General features: G+C 41.6%; 2 long non-coding RNA genes across 2 annotated transcripts in view; both read right to left on the bottom strand.

Moving 5' to 3' along the window:
- Positions 1–21,571, bottom strand: part of LOC123378080 — a 96,155-nt gene that overhangs the window by 43,469 nt on the left and 31,115 nt on the right. The window lies entirely within an intron of this gene.
- Positions 16,099–20,605, bottom strand: LOC123378079. The gene is made up of 2 exons (XR_006582452.1): positions 20,568–20,605; positions 16,099–17,696 (listed from the first exon to the last, which is right to left on the bottom strand). It is a non-coding gene; the product is annotated as an uncharacterized LOC123378079 (long non-coding RNA).

Raw genomic sequence — 21,571 nt, 5'->3', positions numbered from 1 at the left:
CCTAAACCTATAACTTGACAAACTGCAGCCGAGTGCCTTAATGCTGCTTTCCAATTAATGTCTTGAGGTGCTTAGCGAGACATTTTTTTTTCACAGATGGAAAAATGAGCCCCAAATGATCACTTCCAGTCCTTCTTAGTTCACTTTTCATGAAAGTAGCGCACAGGTTTCCAAAGAACCGCTTTGTGTGTGCGTGTGTGAAAAGACACAATCCTTGGAAAGGTCATAAAAGCCCCCCCACAATCCTATAGTGTTAACATAATATTTGTGAAATACCGAGGGCGCCCTTTTGTCCTATAATATGATGGCAAAAATTTCCAACAAATTAAAGGTAAAGAACATATACAAAAGCAGCTTTTGTAGGGCTGTCGGTTTGAAGACACAGACAGGTCTTTCTCCGGGTAGAAACGCAGAGCACAATTTTAGAAGTGTTGCCCGAAATAAAGCAAAGAGCAGAGTTTTTTTTAAGGGTCTGGTTTTCCCCCTGATTGCTAGGACATACCTGAGAAGTCTCATTCTTTTCTTACCACAACACATTCTTCGCTACAAAAAGTCTTGCCACCAGTTGCTATGGTTAGCTATAGTGTCAAATGTACCATGAAATAAATGTAGCCACTTAACTACAGCACAGAATTTCTCCGGGTAGAAAGACGAAGAGGTCCAGAATCCTCACATACTGTTGAAGCCTTTTAGCAAAGTCATTCCAGGTGCGGGATACCTTTATATACCAGTCTCTTTAGATGTCAGATACTTGTTTCTTTAGATATTGCACTGCGAATGGTTGGGCTTGTTTTGCAAACTAATAATCGCCTAAAGTTTTGAAGTGAGTGAAATATGTCGAATGAATTCCTATAAAGGTCTGCATTAAAGAGATGTTCCTTAATAGACTCCAGAGCTGTGTACGTGTGTGCATAGGCAAACACTCGTTATATATTGTATATATCACATACACAATATACACTATACAGAATCTATTATGATACATATGATATACAGTATTATACATAGGAAATACATACATATATACACATCATATATGTATACAGTATATACACATGTGATATACAAATATATGGAGTAGATTATTATATATTAGCCGGGAGGAAACTTTCCCCCTAGAATTTGCAGGGAAGGATCACACCTTAGTTGGAAGTGGAAAGCATTTAATTGGTAGGGTCCTATTTGGCCCGTTTCTTGATCTGTCCACCGACCTCGGTTATGAGATACCCACACCGGGGAGAGAATTCTTTCACAGATGTTTATCTCTGTGGTTTCATATAGTCTCCCATCATCAATATCCCATTATAGGAACATGGATTGATCTTTTACATGGATCCCCTAAACCAGGAGTTGGCAAGCTTTCAGAAGTGCTGTGCTGAGTCTTCATTTAGTCACTCTAATTTAACGTGTCGCTTGCCAGTAATACATTTTAACATTTTTAGAAGATCTCGTTCTATAAGTCTACAATATACAACTAAACTATTGTTGTATGTAAAGTAAATAAGGTTTTAAAAATGTTTAAGAAGCTTCATTTAAAATGAAATTAAAATGCAGAGCCCCCCAGACCAGTGGCCAGGACCCGGGCAGTGTGAGTGCCACTGAAAATCAGCTCGCGTGCCGCCTTTGGCACATGTGCCATAGGTTGCCTACCCCTGCCCTAAACATTACATGTGCCATGACTGGCTGCTTGTGAAATTCAATTGGAACGTCATGTACCAAGCCCTGTTGTTGAGAACCTCTCCTCATGCTTGCAGTCATACTGTTCATTCTCAGGTTTTCAAGGACTGGGGTTTACATCCAGACACTACAAGGCCAAGAATAGCAAACGAGGACTGAGCACCTGTCCAGCATATTGTACACTGCCTCCCTCCCTCTTTCCTTCAAACAGGTGAGACACCAAATGGGAATCCTGCTTAATGGTTTGAAACCCTCCATCGGTGTTAATCGTACAGTAGCAACTTCCCAGTTCCTGATATGTCACCCTATCCAGATTACAACTGCTTCAAAGAATATTTGATAATGGAGACTGAACAATGTGCAACCACGAGGCGGCTCTCCAAATCAGGGCATGGTAGGTGAGGTTTCCAATTGAATTTCACAAACACACCGTCTGGTCAGCAAGTCATGGCTGCATACAATGTGTAGGAGATTCATGTACAGGATCAATCTATATTACTATAATGAGTAAATGAGTAAAAACGAAGGGGACCATAGCTGGCACTGAATTAACCAAGTATACTGTGGGTTAGGCATCAGCCACTGCTGTCAAATGCAAGGCACAATAACCTAGGAGGAGGCAGCTATACAAGAGCAGATGACTGGAATCCAGAAAACCCCAATTAACCTCATTACTTATTACAAAACTCTACTATTTATAGTCTGATTTTCCAAAAAGTTAATTTAAAAAAAAATCTGTTGGACTATTATATCACATGTTTTGCTCAAATCACTCAAATCAGCATTGCCCTTCTTAAGGTCAGAGGAATGTATTTTAAAACATTCATATATTAAATAAATATGTATTGTTATTTTAATAGGCACTGTGGATAGTTTAATTTGTATCTGTATTAAATTAAACATATGGTGAACAGGGTATAATAGATTTTCTATAATTTAGCTGCCAATGTGGCAACAGAAGCCAGTTACTCTCACCAGCAGACTTGTCAGTGGTTTGTTTACTAGCTTATTTGAATTAAAATAAAGCTTCGCTTCTGCTGACTGCACATCATTATCTATGAGACCATAATCCTGCTAGCAAATCCTATATCTTCCAGAACTGGCTCTTTTGTTTGGGATTACTGAGAGCTTAGCCTATAACAAAGAGGAATAAGGCATCCCTCTCATCCTGGTAATTAAGTGTGGGGAGTAATTTAGAAACAAACCCAGAAAGATGTACAATTTGGAGTTATATTTCTATACAGAATTGAGGAACAGGAGAGGCCAAACACTGATTATGTTAACATAATGTTTAAACTATTAAACTACTGTACTACAGGAAGCCAGCTTTTAAAAATTATTAGCAACTACCAATAAAGTATTAAGTTGCTTTACACAAGAATGTATTTTTTTAACCGATCTAAAGGTATGTTGGAAAACTTGGATGGGGTTTAAAAACTGCAGGCTATTTAAAATAGTATATTTTATATATTCTATATACACATACACACACCTTTTACAACATCTCATTGAGTAATTAAAGAACATAAGTTAATGTGTGTTAAGATGGTATTTTATTTTATAAAATTCTGCAGCTGATTAGCTGCTTTTTAATAAGAATATTGTTTAGGAGACATTTTGAGCACACTTATTAAAAAGCTGTATTTTCAAACAGCAGAGATATGTATTTTCTTTTGGATAAATAAAGAAGTGGTTCAAAATTGTCAGCATTTTACACCCACCTTGGAAATAACCCCAACATTCAGGAAAGAGAATGGAGTATATTTTAGCCAAAGCATAACCAGACAGTCAAAACTAGATCAATAACATATAGACTGTGCGACTCTGGGTACATTCCTGTAATCCTGTTCTCTCTCTTTCTGAAATGTTATACATAAGTTGTAGAATTTCACAACTAGATAATGAAAAAAAGGGTATGTGTGCTTGGTACTGCATAGATAAACAATGACTATTTGCAGAAGACAAGTAAAGACAGGGGTTGATTTATGAAAGTCTTCAACATTAATTGTCACAGATGGGAATTCTGAGGACCTCTGTGAGACCAAACCAGGCCCTAGTGAATTATAAAGCAGGTCCTTAGACTTTAAAAACATTTAGGCAAAGTGACAGTTCAGAACATCTGTTAGCCTTCTGTCTGAGTATACACTGGATGTCATGGAGTGCACAGCTGTAGCCATTTTCTGTTTCTTTTTGCCAACATCTGTCACAGCAGTGCAGTAATATAGGTAATTATCAACACCTCATATAAACTGCTATTTTAATTTTTTGAATAAGTAAAATTAGCATTATAGCCTTTTGCAAAAAGAAAGAAATAAAATAGAGAAAGATATATATTTTTTCCCTTTTAAGACTGAATGACAGATCTGATCACTTGGAAGAGTGGAAATTCAGAAAAATTCTTTGCAATAAATAAGGGCCTTAGGGTAACAAAAAAGAATTAGGTGAGAACTAGAGAACAAGTTTAAATGCTCTCTCTCTCCCTCTCTCACAACATCTGAGTCTCATCTGTCATAAACAAAGAAGATCAGTAATAGAAAAAGATAGGAAACCATTAATCATCTATGGTTTTCACCATGCAAAAGCAGCTGTCAAATAATGTATGTTTTACCACAGTAACAAAGTCAAAGGCTCATCAGTACCAAGCAATTTTACTGTCAATTGGTCATTCTTTTTCTCAACATCTGCAATAAGAAAAAAGATCACCTTGCAATGATGCAGAGGGCTTCCATCCCCCTGGCCAGTGATGAACTGGGCAGGGTAATTATCAGCAATACCTATCAGAACTGAAGCACACATTCCAGAAACAATTCAAGAAAGAGTATGGTAAGAGAAAACCTTCAAAAAAGTAACAGGCCATCAAGCCATTTTTTCAAGATCACATCTGGTAATTTCAAATAAGAAGATATGGAGGTACCATTCTTATGGGCCACTGCCAATTACTGAAGATTGTATATTTCATCACAGGCAGCATGGCGAGGCTTTTCAAAAGTGACTAGTGATTTTTGGATGCCTCAATTTTTGGGTGTTCAACCTGAGACATATTACAGAGGGCAGGTGCCCAGCAGTTTTTGAAAATTAGGCCCCTTTCAGGCGTCTCAAGTTGGGCATCAATCATCAGTCACTTTTGAAAATCTTGGCCAACATATCCAATTATAACAAATGTACTAGACAGTATTTTAGTTGGCAATACACAGCCTGGTCTTGGAACAATAAGGCAACGCTGTCAAGCAACAGTTCTGGAGAATATGTCAGTCTGTAAGTCTATATGTGAAGAACGAGCCTAGTGGTAGAAAATAAAATAATCATGTTGCAGAGAGATTTAATTATCTAAACATGTAACGTAATCTTAGCCAACTCATTACGCTCCCTTTGTTCACACAACAAAAGAACAGCACTTTTGTTAGAAGTTGTAATTCCAGTATGTTTTCTAGTATGTTCAAGACTGGGAAAGTGCTGTCATCTCTTTTTAGAAAGATGAAGTGTATGGAACAAAGTGGCCACTAATGTTCTCTATTTAGTTCCTGAAGTATAGTCTAGATCTAGAAGAAGACCTGCAATTGCTAGATCCATGCCATGCACATTCTAAAACATCAGCCCTGGATAAGAGGAAGGAAAAGGCATTGGGCAGGAAGTTTCTGAAGTCACATAGATTTCACGTTTTGAATTTACTCCTAAAAAGGCGGACTTTGAAAGAGATGGAATGTTGTCCAGATTGAGAGAGGGGCTCTGGAAGGAAGTCAAAGGGAGATTTTTGTGTTGATCTATGAGAAAAGAAATAGCAAGGGAAAAGAAACCTAGAAAAGAGAGAGGAAGAGAGTGTGTGTATCTGAAGTAGGTAGTCAGGAATTAGCACCAGTGGACAAGTGAGAGAGTGAACCTTTTGAGTGTGTTTTTACAGGGGAGTTGTTCTTTCCATATGTTCCTCTTTAGAGGTCTCTTTATTTTACCCAGCGTTAATGTAGCTGTAGGAGTTTATATATAAGGCAACGCTCAGGACTTGCTTTAAATTTCTGGACCATCTAGCTAGGTCAGTAGTTCTCAAACTTCATTGCACCATGCGCCCCTTCTGACAACAAAAGTTACTACATGACCCCAGGAGGGGGGACCGAAGACTGAGCCCGCCTGAGCCCTGATGCCTGAGCTCTGCCGCTGGGGGAGGGGGGAGCTGAAGCCCAAGGGTGGGGGGCATGTAACCTTAGCCCTGGGTGGTGGGGCTTGGGTAGGGTGACCAGATGTCCCATTTTTAAAGGGACAGTCCCATTTTTGGGGACTTTTTTTTTTTTATATAGGCACCTATTACCCGCACCCCTGTCCCGTTTTTTCACAGTTGCTATCTGGTAACCTTAGGCTCAGGCTTCGGGCTTTGGCCCTGGGCCCCACCAAGTCTAACACCAGCCTTGGCGACCTGGGGTCGCGGCCCACTTGGGGGTCCTGACCCACTCTTTGAGAACCCCTGAGCTAGGTTGCCCAAATCTTATTCTCTCCCCTGGATCCTCAGCATCCTTCCCTCCCTTCCCCAGTTACTCACATCTCTGTTCCCAGGTCATTCACCCCTCTGACATCCTCAGGTTTCCCATCTCTCTTTTATTGACTTCTCAGCACTCATCGCTTGGCTCTTGTCCTTCAGCTCTCCCTCTCCTCCTTTGTTGCTCTACACACAGACACAGACAAACACAGGGCAGTCTTGGCCCTACTTCATACAATCTGGGGCCCTGGAGAACAAAATTCAATGCGGGGGCCCTTCTCCAGCCTGGGTTCAAATCCCCATCTGTGGTTTTTGTGACTCCCCCTGCCCCCCCCAAAAAATGGAGATATAACAATCTCCTAGAACTGGAAGGGACCTTGAAAGCTCATTGAGTCTAGCCCCCTACCTTCACTAGCAGGACCAATTTTTGCCCCAGATCCCTAAGTGGCCCCTTAAAGGATTGAACTCACAACACTGGGTTTAGCAGGCCAATGCTCAAACCACTGAGCTATCCCTCCCCTCCTTGGAGCACTACCATCCTCCCAATGAATCATTACCACTGTGGTTTCTCTTGCTTCTCTTCAGCGACTATGCAGATGGATGTTTAAAGGGATTTTGTCAAGTTAAAATTAATATTGTAAACATTTCCTTCCTTATGTTACTACTATCATCTTTGATTTCAATGTAAAGACTTTAAAAATACTAATTTATTTTTCACCATTTATGCTTTTGTTCACGTTTTGCATTCCTCTCCCTTGGATAACAAAAACAGCCCATTTAGTTCCACTTTTCTTTATAGGAATTAAGTTTCTAGTCAATTGCATTTTCAGGTTGTCATCTTCAAGTACAATAATGAAATGTATGGATTATGAATATGGCAAGAAAATATGTTTCTGTTTAAAATGCTGCTTCTATTGGTTTTCTTTTAAAGACTGAAATATTTTTAGTGTTCCTGTTTTATTAAATTTAATATTTGAATCAAATTTGATATGACAGCATACCTTCAAAAATCACAGATCTTCTTTTGAAAAAAATTCAGGTGCTAATGTTCTTTGACTAATATTACACACGTTATCCTCCCCTCTCAATAAAATTATCATATATGGCCCCATCACCTTAGCATCTGAACACCTGATTCAAATGTCTAAGGTTGTGTGAGCTATTGCACAGCACATAATAGGAGATATGTTTGCCCACATATTCACTATACTACTAGTATTTATTTTAAGAGATTGCTTTGTAAAGAGCTTTGCGATATCTAGACTATAAACTGTGTTATATAAAACAAAATTCTATTGAATTCAAGAGATGTAAAATAGGAAAAAACAAACAAACCAACTTAAATTTGAACCATTCCTCCCTCCCTTAATCAACAATAACAACGGTGGAACAGTCTATTAACACTCTTGCATTCAGCAATATCTGTCCTTTTAAAAGAGGCAGTGGAATGTTAGGTAATAGAGTGATCTCATTGGCTGAACATTGTTAGGTATTTTATAATTGATACTTTTCAGCATCAGCACAAAGGTAAGGGCTTTAGCCTTGAATACTGCCTACTAACAATATGCCTCCATGCAAAAAAAAAGTGCTAAATGTATTTATTAAAATAAACACTTTAAAATAGTCTTCTTTTCATACAAACTCATTATCTTACGGTATGTGTACAAGGTACTTTTGTCATCCATGGTATACAATCAGCTTCACACACACACAACACACACAGATACACACAGAGATGCCCATCATATTGCATGAGACTGATTCATCTCATTATGTTTTGTAGCTTAATTCTCCAATTCTTGTTATTTCAGATGGAATGCATCCAGATCAACCCTCTTTTCTAAGATGAAATCAAAATATTTCAAGGCCACAGCAACCATGTAATACAATCACATCCAAACATCGAACAGGATGTTTCCTATGTTTTAGAGGCTCATCATTCATGGTCTAATAGAGCCAGGGCCATAGGGATGGTCCTTTGGCACTTCTAGGCCACTTACAACAGAAAAGACAAGAGAAATATGTTGTGGGTATTTGTGAATTTTGCAGTAGCCAGATGGAGAATTCCAAGTGCTGTTGCTTTCACAATTCCTGGCCAAAAAGCTGTTCACTAGCCCTCTACCGTGTTAATATTTTTGATACACTTGAATATACCAGCATAGATAAGGGAGGAAAAAGGAAGGGGGAACATAACACCGCCCAAGTTGTGATTTTTGCACTGAACCAGAGAAAGGGAGAAAAGTAATCCCACTAGTAGAATGAGGTGACTAATTAAAAGACTTAGAACAGTTTAATGAATAAAACTGGTGAATTTAGTTCTCTATTATTTGTAGGATCCCGTTACTGTTGTTTTGCAAGTATTTGGATGACCACCAATTTATTCATGAAAATGTTAGATGGAGGCTTCGCAAACTATAGTGCAAATCAGAGATAGTAGATGATCTCCTTCTGGAGATGGATGAAGATCAGGTGCCCGTCTTTGATACCATTGATCATGGTGTGTTTTTTACTTGCCTGGAATGGATAGTGCTGATCTTAAGAGGCTTTGTTTTCACTGGATGAGTATTCCCAGATAGTGGTGCAGAGAGGTTTCTCTTTTTTCCTCTAGGGCAGTATCATGTGGCGTCCTTCAAGGACCTATCTTGTCTTCCCTCCTGTTCAATGTGTGTATGGGGACCTTAGATTAGCAAAGGGGTGCACGCTGCCATGTTTTCAGGAAGCTGATGACATTCAGCTCTGTTTCTCTATCACAACTGACTCAGGCTGTCCTGTTGAATGCTAGACTTAATGACTCAGGGAAATTGGGAGATGGAAGGGAGTTAGCTGGCTGAAGCTCAATCTGTCTAAGACTGAAGTGATGCTGGTAGTTTTGGGGAAGCAAACAGAAGATTCAGTGATGATTTCTCCCTCTTTGACTGAGGTACGTTACTCTTATTAGTGATGCGTGTGTGCAATATTGGATTCCCAGCGGCTGTCAGACTATCATATCGTGGCAGTGTCCCAAAACACTTTTTACAGTCTGCACCTCGCTAGAAGACGGGAAGGGAGTTTTATGCTGTGCTGGCTATTTAATTGTTTTTTTTTTGTTTGTCTCATTTATGACAGGGTGCCTAGAGCCTTGGTTAGGCAACCTTTTTTACTTTTGGTAAAAAGCTAAATAAGTAAGTGACCTTTCACCAGCAACTTTGTACTGGGGGTGCTTAAGCAGGGAGTTCATCCAAGTTAGAAAGGAGAACTCTCTCTGTCCTCTCCAGATGATTAACTCAGCCTTGGGCCTGCAAGCACTTAAGCATGTAAGTAGTTCCACTGACTTCCATGGGATAATTCATTTGTATATGGTTAAGTACATGTGTGTCTGCAGGACTGGGGCCTTTCTGAGTAAACCTGAGGCATTGCTCTGACAGTAGCAAACATGAGAAATTTCTCTGCGTGTGTGTTTTGCCACTGCTTAGCCATTCTAATATCTAATATCATATACAAAATGTCATGCCCTTTTGGATTTAGCAATAGGCAAATTTATAATCCAAATGAAAATTCTGGTTATTGTTCTCACTCATTCTGAAGACGCAAAACACAGTCTATTGAATGTGTAATATGTATATTTACACCTATAAGATATTCTAAAATGCTGTGTGAATATATTGTTTATGAATGGGGTCAGAAGATAGCCTTGGAGACTGAATTACTTTTCCACAGAACAGTCTCAGTGCCTAGGCAAACTTCTACACGGTGCTCCTAGCAATGTACTTCAGCTCTGGCCTGGAGGGTATAACCTCTGGATAATTCAGTCTCTTATAACCCATTCACTATTTGGCCTCTAATATGACTACCAACGAGGGTAGTAATTACTGTCAGTTAGACTCTGTGCCCAATTATCAATCCCCTACAGCATCCATTTTTTCCTTACCTGATTGCCATGACATTTTTCATGTATGAAGATGTTCGCATGAGCCAGGGAATGCATTCTGTTTCAATTTTTTGTTCTTACGTTCCAGTTTCCTCCCATTTGCCATATTCCCATTGTATTAATTGAAAATATATATTTCAGTAGATGAGAACTGAAGACTGTGTAGCTTAGTGGACAATCTACCTTATATCTCAAAGATACTAAATTCAAATACTGTTAAGGATGTACAGGTTTCAAAATGTCTATTTACTTTTTTAAATCAATAGTTGTAGATTAATGAACTCACCCTTTTTCTGGAGGAAAAATAAAAAAATAAATTATATTTGATTCTAAACTTTTGCCATTTAAAAAAAGCCAAGTTAAAAACAGAACCACACATGTAAACAGCACATTAGAAAAGGATCAGTCACTTACATGGTCAAGTCAAGCAAGACATCATTAGGGCTCACTTGGCCTCCCCTTCTTGTGTTCATTAACCCACAAATGGGAGTATTAAGCTGGGGAGGGAGGGAACCAATTTAGTCATAACTGTATCTAGCTAAACGTAAGCATTTAAGGGAGCTACTTTCAGAAGTGCTGAACACCCTATTAATTCCAAGGGAAGTTGAAGAGCTTGAGACTTCATAGGCGCAGGTTTTAAATGGCTTTAAATTTGGCTGCTTATAGGTACACAGTGCAGACTAAGAAGAGCAGTAAATCCGTGTACATCAGGCCACGTCTACACAACAAGATATGCTGAAATAGCTATACCAGGAAACCCGCCGAGTGCAGATACAGCTTGTACTGGCAAAAAAGTCCTCTGGCTGGTGTAGATTAGTGGTTTGGTGAGAGAAATGAGATACTGGAAAAAGTATTTTATGCCGGTGTAACAGCATCTACACTAGAGCTTTTATCAGTATAGAAATGCTGCAAAAATACCACATCTCTAACGGACACTGTTTTACCATACTAACCGACTTCTGCTGTAGACCTGGCCATGGTTTATCAGAATTTCTCTTTTTAAAAGGGTATATTATTCAGCCTTAACATGGATTTAAGAAGAAATGTAGCATACAATATCTTAGCAACAGGTATGATTAAAAAAAACCACATATCAAATCATCTCCACTTCTTCGTTCAAGCTATAACCTGCTTTGGTTGGTGGAGGAGGGCACTAGGAGTCAGAACGTCTGGGTCATTGTACAAATTCTGCTACTACATGGGCAGTAGATGGATTTTTAATAAATCCATTTAAGATGCATTTGTGGAAGCCAAATAATTCAGACTCACTACACAATATAATTTCGTAAATAAGGTGTGATTCTAAATGCGCACACACACACACAAATATATATAAACGAATAGCTAAAAAAGAGCCATTATTACTAAGCAATAAATATATGTCAGAATGTTACAATTACAAAGTCTCAGAAATTGTGTTGAAATAACATTAGAAAATAAGGGACAAAATATTTCAAGCAGAGGTTGACATTTAATTTGTAACTGTATATGGTAGAAATTGTATATATGGTTCCTCTCTGATATGATCTTACACACCATGGGTGAAATCCTCACCCTATTGAAGTCAATGGGAATTTGGCCATTGACTTCAGTGGGATCAGAATTTCACCCCATGTGAACTGCAACAGCTAGGAACAATGGAGTGATCTAAGGACAGAATTTCAGATGTAAATCTGTATTGCATGGCTGTTTACCTATAGACCTTTAACATTATTTAGTGTATGAAGTCATCTGGACATATTAATTTGCTTGCTAATGTTGTTCTTTCATAATGTTATGACTTTAGAAGCCCAGCAAAGAGCCACAGACAGTGTCACCTTCTCTCTCCCAAAAAAACCATCTCTGAAATCACTAAGCCTCTTACTCTTCTGCTCTCTTCCTAGCACCTATCCAGAGAGTCTCTAATCACCTTACTACCCCAAATCCACAAACCACTTTGTATCACTTTATATATAACACATGTATATAGGTAAACACTGAAGTTTTTTTTCTACAGGTCAGCATTTTTTATTGCTGCTACTGTCAACCTGCACCTCAGACACCACACAGATATTCACATGCATCTCTCAGCCAGACACAAAGCTGCTTCATTACATGACTACAAAGATAATCATTCCCCAAGCAAAGGGGCCACCATATGTTAAAGGGCTTCTGCTTCTCATATTTATTTCCTCCTTTTTCTCTGATAAGTGGGCATTAGAAGTAGGTAAGTAGAAGAAGTAGCTGCCTATTAATTCATTCGAAGTGCCCAGAAGTGGGAATGTAAGTAATTAAGTGCTATTTACTTTCATTTTAGGCAAACACCTCCTTCCCAAAGTCTGGAGGAATGCAAATTATTTCTAAACCATTTGGAAAAGCTCTTGGAAGTGTCTCCTGCATTATCTGTCACTATAGCTATGTGTGTGTTATGCAAGGTGGAAAAAGTTTGTCAAAAGCTGTGGCGATTACTCATGGGTGCTGGAAAAGAAATCTTTTTGGTGGTTCTCTGCAGCTCGCTGGGTCGTGAGGAATGTGGGAGTGCAAGGAATGTGGCTCGTGGGGGTCTGTATGCTGCATGGATGGAGCAACATGACCACAAATCTGCAGGCCACGTCTTCTGCTCCCCTATGCCCAGATGTGGCTGTATACGGTCTAGCTCTGTTGTACTTTGCTTCTACTTGGGGAGTGAGGATTCCATCTCCCAGTCCCTGCTATAGCTGGGCTTTACTTTACAGATTTAATAGCCCCAGAGTGTGGGAACTGGCAAGTGACCATTAAACCTCAAAAAATTGGGCAGCGGAAAGATACATACACAATGGAAATTAATAGTTTCTTCTGCCTTCAATATATAAATTACAAGAGCATGTATTGGAGCCCACTCCTGACTAGCTAGCCAGAGCTATAATGCATGCATCTACTCTGGTCAGCTGCCAATAGCCTCTAGCCATAAGGAGTTATGGCAGATGAGCACAGGAATAGCTATAGTTTATGCAACTGTTAAATTCACTGTAGAGCCCAGCAGAAGTATCTGTGGTCTCAGATCATCTGCTGCTAAGAGTGGCCTGCACAATCTATAGTGTGCCTGTGTCTGTCCAGAAGTTCATACTCTGGAGTATCGTGGACTACAGGGCTTTGTAGGGCAGATAAAGTGAGGGAGAGATGGAAGGAAGGAAAGATAAATGAGGCTAAAGGAATGGGTAAAGATCAATGAAACAGTGAAGTGGGAGGAAGTGGGGGTTGGCGGGGACCGAAATCAAGAAAATGAGATTGAGGCAGGCCGGCAGGGGAAAGACCTCAGGGAATCGGGGAAGGTTGGAGGGGAAGAAAGGCAGAGAATACATCCCTATTTGCCAGTTTGAAGGTCAGCAGGATGGCGAGGGAGGGAGAGAGACACAGACACTGGTAGGCCCTGCAAAATCAGGAAGCCATGAGAATGAAGGTCAGCAGGATGGCGAGGGAGGGAGGGAGAGAGACACAGACACTGGTAGGCCCTGCAAAATCAGGAAGCCATGAGAAAACAGGCTAAAGGGGACTCTTAGAAATGACCGGTCAAGAGGAGGGTGGAGAGAAGATGCAGTGTCCAGGGGAAAGAAGGAGAGAGAAACGTGAAAGGACTGAAAGAGAGGGGAGCAGGCCTACTGACAGCAATTCTGGGCCCCAGGGCAGAACAGACAATGGGCCCCCACACACGCATAAGCTGCGGACACCACAACTATTTTGACTTATAGCAATTAGAGATGGAAAATACTTATCAGGCCATCTAGTATAGTCCTCTTGCATGTGTAAGCAGAGTTTGAATGAGCTCTCCCCTGTCATCTAGTGACGAACTAGGGGAAAAGACTTCAGGAGCAGACTAGTTTCATGGACTCTGAAGCTCAGTTATCCCTGGGGTTAGTGTGAAGGACTGTCTAGAGGCCCTCGATCACACTTTGGGAGCACAGAGGGCTCAGTTCCTCAACATCTATCAGCCAAGGGACAAGAAGGTTTCAGCTTATATACTGAGGCTGGAGAAGCTACTGCTGTGAGCTGTCAGGAGGGTAGTTTTCACTGCAGAGCAAATGGACCAGACCAGATTGGCCCAAGTTATGAGTAGCTCACTATTAGAACCTGATTCTACTCCACATTCGGTTTAGAGAACCACAGGGAAGTCCAATGAGTTACTCCTGGCTGATAAAAGAGCAGGGCCGGTGCAACCATTTAGGTGACCTAGGCAGTCACCTAGGGCGCTGGGATTTGGGGGGGTGCCATTTTCTTCGGCAGCGACTGCCCTGGTCACCGCCGGCATTTAGGCAGAGGGAGCTGAGGCAGAGGAGCATGGGGAGGGCTGCCTGCAGTAAATGGGGGGGGGGGTCACGGCATGCAGGGGAACTCCCCGCCCCAACTCACCCCTGCCCCACCTCCTCCCCAAGCACGCCATGGCTGCTTCACTTCTCCCGCCTCCCAGGCTTGTGGCACCTAAGCTGATTGGCGCCACAAGCCTGGGAGGTGGGAGAAGTGAAGCAGCCATGGTGTGCTCGGGGAGGAGACGGGGCAGGGGTGAGCTGCTTCACTTCTCCCGCCTCCACTTCACCACAGAGGAGCTTGCCCAACAAGTGTGGTTCCTGACAGACTAGATGACTGAACTATGAAGTATGAGCAATTGAGCCAAGACTTCAGGGTGTAATGAGCTCTTGGCTGCGGTGATGGAGAAATCAGCATTTAGAGCCACCACCCCACCAGAGCAAAAGTGGGAAGGACAATTCTTTTTCTGCTACAAGTATAGCCCGGATGGACACAGTGCTGCCAAGTGTCATAAATGAAGAAAATCCCTCCTTGGTGTATGAAAAGCTGAGGACCAGTTGGGAGGAGTCAAGGGACTGCCAAAGGGGCTTGGGAAGGAAGCCAAGAGAGTGATGAGAATGTCTGAAGACGTCACCCTCAGTTCTGGGTCCAAGGAAAAGATGGTTTATATATTTTTGTCAATTTAGGTACTTATGTAGGCCCCCATAACTGTGGCATCATAGAGCCCCACAAATATTAATAGTTTATCTTCAGAATATCCCTCTGAGGTAAGGAATTGTTGTTATTCAATTTTTTTCAGATGGGGAAATAAGGCAGAGAGAGACTAAGTGACTTGACCACAGTCACACAGAAAGTCTGTAGCAAAACTAGACACCGAACCCCTTGTTTGCAAACACAAGACTGTCCTCTCCCCCTTGTAATTGGACTGCTACCTCCTTTTGCCCCTCTAGTGCACAAGACCATCCTGGCTCTTTGAAACAAATACATCTTTAACATATTGCATAATTGTGATTAAATAATACTTAATATTATTTTCACTATCACAAAACTCTTCTGAATTACAACACATAATAAATGATTATAAATTCATTTTATCATACACTTCAAATCTACAAATCTGCCCCGATAGTGTTTTTTGTTAATATGAGCAGCAGAGATTTGGAATATATTTATATAGTGTAATGTTTCTTACATGTAATTGGAAAAGAGCGTAAAGATTCTATTCAGTTTATTTAATGAAGCATTTCTGAATTATATACACAGTTATATGCATAGCCACACACAATCCTGTATTTACTGTTTATAAAAAGCGTTCATTGATGCAAAAAACAGCTATACATAAGTGTACATCTATTTTTAATTTTCAATAGAGTCTTACATGTTTCTAAATGAAAGGGAAAAAACCTTTAATAATGTATCAAGCTTTTTTACTCACTAAGGAACTCAATGACATACAAATACAGACGTTTGTGTCATATGATCATGACACATATTTGGCACGAATTACTTTTTAGTTTGGTTTTGATAAATTTACCAAAACATTCAAAGTTCAACTTAAAAATTGAAAATTCTGCAATATCTGAATACGTCAAAAATAAAAATAAAAAGTGTGAACAATATCTATTATTTTCTCTTTGATCCGAACACATATCCATGTGGCAGGCAAGCCTATAAAATAGGAATAATAGGCCAGATTCCTTGGTTTGGCTGAGCTTGGCTCAAAAATGGAGGTGGTAGGAGAGGAGGAAGAGAGTGTTAAGCTGCCCTTATATTTTTCCAATCCATAGCCCCAAATGTTTGTTTTGGCAACCAGGGATTGCTGAGGTGTAGGAACTTTCTGGTGAAATTTCTTTCTCCTGGGAATTCTTGCGACCAGAGAATGAGTCCCAGTATGCCTGATCCACACTACCCAAAGATTACCCTTGCAAAAAGAGAATCCTCAAAGGACCAACTCCACAAATGTTCCCGCTGTTTTGCACTGCAGGAGAACCTGGCCCAAAGATTGCAATACATTTAAGACACATATAAAGTGAACAGCAAGTGGTAGGTGGTGTCCAAAATAACAAGTGGGGCTACAAGAAGCAAGCAAGAGCCCCTCCACACTCACCTCCAGGCTCTTACTCTCTCCAAGTGGCCCTCCAAACGACACCATTTTTCAAGACGTGTAAACAGAAAAATTCAAGAAACCATGTGCCTTGAGAAACAGCAAAACAGTTCTGAATACATTAAATAACATATTTAATCCTGCAAGGTACTGAGCACTATCAACTATTGAAGCGATAGGGCAAGGGTGGCCAAACCATGGCTTGTGAGCCACATGTGGCTCTGTTACAATTAAACTGCGGCTCGCAGAACCCTGCCACAGTCCCTCATTTTCTGTCTACAAGACTGAGGGGTGGGGAGCATGGAGCTAGGGGCTTCTGCCCACAGGGAGAGGGAGTCTCGGGGCTTCAACCCCATGGGGCATGCCTGCCAGGGCTTGGGGCTGCAGTAGGAGCGAGGCTGAAGCCCCGGCAAGCACCTTCCACAGGGGCAGGATCCCCGAACCCTGACAAGTGCTTCCTACAGGGGGCATGTGCTTCAGCAAGTATTGTCATATGCAGCTCATAGGGTCAGTAAGTTTGGCCATCTCTGCCATAGGGAGTTGAAGGCACTCCGCAACTCACAGGTGGCACTCAGCAATCTGGGGTGGCTAGAGAACAAGAATTCCATCACCGTAAAAGATTTTCAAATTAGTTTTCATTCCACACCTGACAAAACCAAGATCTTTCAAAAAATATTTTTAAATAAACAGGAGAGAGACACCTACCCAGTGATGAGGGCCTTCAGCTGGTATGTGGGAGACTTAAGTTCAAGTCCCGGCTCTGCCTGATTCAGATTCTCGCTCTTTTTTTTTTCTTCACAAAACCGTTGAAAAGATTTTGGTTTTCTTTTGATTCAGAGCAGGGATTTGAAGCTAGGTCTTCCACATTCCAGATTCTCCTGATTGAAAGCGTGAGATTGACTCTATAGCCTGGTGGGTAGAGCACTTACCTAAATCAGGTAGAGAAGGGACTTCAACTTAGATCTTCCAAATCCCAGGTGAGTGCCCTAACCACTGTGGGTGTCTCTTGCTCTCCAGAAATTCCATCCTGGACTTCAGTAAAATTTAATCAAAATGGATACATTTCCATGAAACATTTCTGTTTCAACAGAACAGCAGTTCTCAACAGGAAAAAGTTTGTTGAAGATTTTTTGACCAGCTCTTCTAAGCTCCTCTCAGAATTGGTCCTGAGCCCTACAGGATGTGTAGCTGAAGTCAGCATGAGAAACTGCCCCCATATGTTGGCAAACATACATTTGATAGGCCCTTCATAGCTGCAGGATACAACTTCCCACTGGAATATTCTTAAAGAGAAAAAAATTTGTTTTAATATATAATATTTTAAAGGCCATTCAAGGGTAACACTATTTTTAAATGTTACAAAAATTACCTAAACCCTCTTTATGAGCACCTCTACCCTGATATACAAGTTTAGGCAGGCACAATTTGCAAGTACAATATTTCAAATAGTATACCCTTCTGTTCATAAAAAAAGTCATTGGTAAAATACAGATGAGGTGCTAGTCATATGGGGTGAGTGACAGAATGGAATATGCCTGAGTCCAATTGTGAACTCTATTCTGTATTGTAACCTCCATTTTGTATTAGGACTTCTATTTTGCATTATGTGCTGAACACATCTAACCTTGCCCAAGTCAGGTTATTATGGTGTATTCTAGACAGCTACTCTTCTCAGGAAAGGTGCATGACACCTCAGTGAAGGATCAAAGAGAAAATATCAAATCAGATGTTGGGGCCATCAACTTGGGCTGACTTTCTTGACTACTGGCCTATCCCCATGGAACGATGTCTTTTCTACACAGCAGACCACAGGGAGGTGAAGCCTGACTGGAGGAAAGGACTGGAATTTCCCATCCAATCACATGGGAAAGACTGTTTAAAAGGGGTGCTGTTCAGATTGTGGGGGCATTCATTGCCACATGCAAGAACTGGCTAGAGAAGGCAGGAGATTCTGCCTTGCCTGAAATGCTGACAAAATTTTGGATTTGGAAGGAATTTGGATTTGGATTTGGAAGGAATGAGATCAGACTAGGGGAGGACACATCTCAGGACTTTTGTTATTTTGCAAAAAATACCTATAACACACTAATGTTTTTTAAGAGTAAAAGTGACTATGGTTAAGAAATTCCTTTGCTAAGCCTGTATTCCTTGCATCTCTGCCCCTCTGTCCCTGAAGAGGCTAAACTAGAAACCAGGAGTTCCCACAGCTAGGTGGGAGGAGTGTATAAAATGACAGGAGAGAGGGGGCTTAGGAAGTCTGAGGCATTGGTTTAAGGACTAGGGTGGCTAGACTGTGGAGTCTCACAGGGCTTAGATAAGAGGTCTGTGCCTGGGAGTGCACCTTAGAATTCCAGAGGTAGAAACAGTGAGTAGACTCTATTCAGACTCGGAAGACTTAAAAGCACATGGGACCCAATGATTTGTGACCATCCAGAGGGGGACTGGGACCGGTTGTAACAGGGTTTTGCAATTCTCACCAGCAAACATGTGTCAAGCTATCCATTTTATTGTTTGCAAATATAGTTCCTTCTTTCAGTGCATGGCTTGTGGCTTCTAATGGGAAAGACAGTATAATTCCTTCTCCTTATTACATCAAGTTTATTCCTATTGCTTTGTTTGAACTATGTGGTTGTTCTACATGACCACTGTGGTGCATTTTCCAGCTTCCATGGCATATGACAATGTCCACGGGGCTTGATTTTTAAAAGCGAGCATGCAAAGCTGTGCATGTATACTAGTCTGAGGTTTGTGTACACACATGCCTGTATGCATGTGCAAATCAGGAGCTGTAGTGCGGAAGATGATAGTGCATGAGCAGTTTGTTACTCTGTCTATAATGTCTAAATAACTCAACTGTGAGTTGCAGTCATATTTTAAATCTCTATTTGGGTTGTCTTAGGGCGTTCTTTACTGTCTCATTCAGAAATATGGTTTATATCATTAATGCCAAATGACCGAATTACCTGTGTAGAGCAATTCAAAACCATTTAAAATATTCTTTTTAAAAACAATCAGTTTGGTTTTAGAGGTTGTGAGCCAATTAAAGAGAGGACTGAATTAACCAGTTACCAAAGGTATTTCACATACATCAAGGTGAGAATAGGTCCATCTATCCTTTTGTGCATATGTGGTTGTCCTTTAAATCCTAGCAACAATCATAAACCTTTACCAAAGGATCTCAAATTGTTCAGCCTCACAACAGCACTGATGAGGTATTTTTATACCAATTTTGCCGATGGGTAAACTGAAGTACTGAGAGGTAAAGTGACTTGCCCGAGATCATACAGTGAGTCAGTGGCAAAAGTAGGAAGAAAGCCCAGCAGTCCCAAGTTTATAGTCACTGAAGTATAACAAGGGCTAGAGCAGTGGTCCCTGCCATGGCACCTGCCAGGGCATTTATGCGTGTCCGCCTGCTGACAAGGGAGTGCTTCTGCCAGACAACCTGCCTCCAAGGAGCGTGGCCGCCGGACAACCAGCCGCCGAGAAGCACCAAGAAGCGTCACTGCTGAAATGCCGCTGCTTCCCGCCACACTCTTCTGGGAACATGAATATGCTATTACAACAGAAAGGTTGAGGACCACTGGGCTAGAGTGTGGTTGGTCATGTATAGGAAATGGAGCCAACTGCCAAGAAAGTTCATGGAAAGAATAACACGGACTTAAATGAGAACTAGACTGGGCCCCAGGTGTGCAGAGCATGGCCCCAGGTGTGCAGAGCATGGCCCAAGGAGCATGGCCCAACCTTTAGGTTGGTCCCAAAAAGCCAGCTGCAATTGCAGCTCTAGTTCTCCCAGACCACAAGGACTGTCCAGGCTGATAGCGGTAGTGGGGCTCGCCAGGCCAAATGAGGAGGAGAGGGCATCAACAGAGACAAGAGAATAACCACTTCTCTGCTAGACTATGTTCAAAGCAATGTTGCCAATAAAAAAAGAAAGGCTCTTAGTTTTCTGTTTGGGATTACATTGTTTTGTCACTGCTGTCAGGATGCTCCTATGCAATACGAGCCTCTCTGATGACATCTGCCTGTGTGTTTCATTTTTAGCTGAATTGAATGTACAGCAATTCGCCACTCATTCTTCTTGTCTCTTCTCTGGGTTTTGTGCAATCTCTTTTATTTACTAAATTTTGGCAAGCCTTTTAAGTTTTGGACCTTACCTCCTGTAAACGGTCGACTCACCGCCGCGGCGCCTCCCGCTGGTTTTTCTGGGGAATTAGCTCTTTTTCAGCCCGGAGCGCCCTCTGCTGGCCGGTGGTCCGCCTGTTTTTCTCTCGGCCCCGTGTCCCTCCCAGGATCCCGGTGCCCCTTTAACTGGGTTTCCCCCTCCCCAGGGAACCCCCACCCTGCTTTCCCTGCTTCGCCTCAGAATGGCTACTGCCCAGTTGTGCTCTAGCCCCCGCTCCTGGGACAGATTGCAGTATCCGCCTTCTCATCACAGGCAAAGGGGTTTGGACCTGGTGCTCTTCCTACCCCTGGGTCGCCCCTTGCAACCCCCAGTACCTGTGGCCTACCGCTAGGCTGCAGCCTGGGGTTTTCTAGGCTGGAGCTCCCCGGCCTTCCCCAGCCCTGCTGCACTCAGGTACTTTAGCTCTACTCATAAGCAGCCAGGCCCATCCCTCTCTGAAGGCAGAGAGAGACTGTCTGGGCTCTGGCTTCTCTGCCTTCTTATAAGCCCCAGGGCTTCAGTTTGGGGCGTGGCCCCAGCTGCGGCCACTTCCTTACTCAGCCCAGCTTCCAGAGCCACCCCTCTCAAGCCCTGGCAGGCAGCTTTTCAAGCCCCTCTGGGCAGGAGCAGGGTCCACCCTGCTACACCTCCATAAAGACAACACTTATTGCAACTTTTCCTCTCCCAGTCCAAAACCCCTGCATCAATTTTCTCCAGACTGTGCTTTGGGAGATGACAGTTTATATATTTGTACACACAAGCAAATATGCTAATATGTTCCAAATATGGACTGTGCAATCATATTATCATGAGTTTGGTGCAATGCTTTTCTGGGCTATTTCTTCTAAAAATAAAACACTCCAATTGCAAACAATTTATATCCAGCAAAATATTGTTTGAACCAAACATATGGCAGATTTTGGGTTTTTTTAATTCAGGCTGGAGAATTTTTGTTCCCAAGCGCTTTTTTCCCATTAAGAATTGTTGCCTTTTGGG

The sequence above is a fragment of the Mauremys mutica genome, chromosome 9, assembly GCF_020497125.1.
Source record: "Mauremys mutica isolate MM-2020 ecotype Southern chromosome 9, ASM2049712v1, whole genome shotgun sequence".
Lineage (NCBI taxonomy): Eukaryota > Metazoa > Chordata > Testudines > Geoemydidae > Mauremys > Mauremys mutica.
This window is presented reverse-complemented; position numbering and strand designations above follow the sequence as displayed.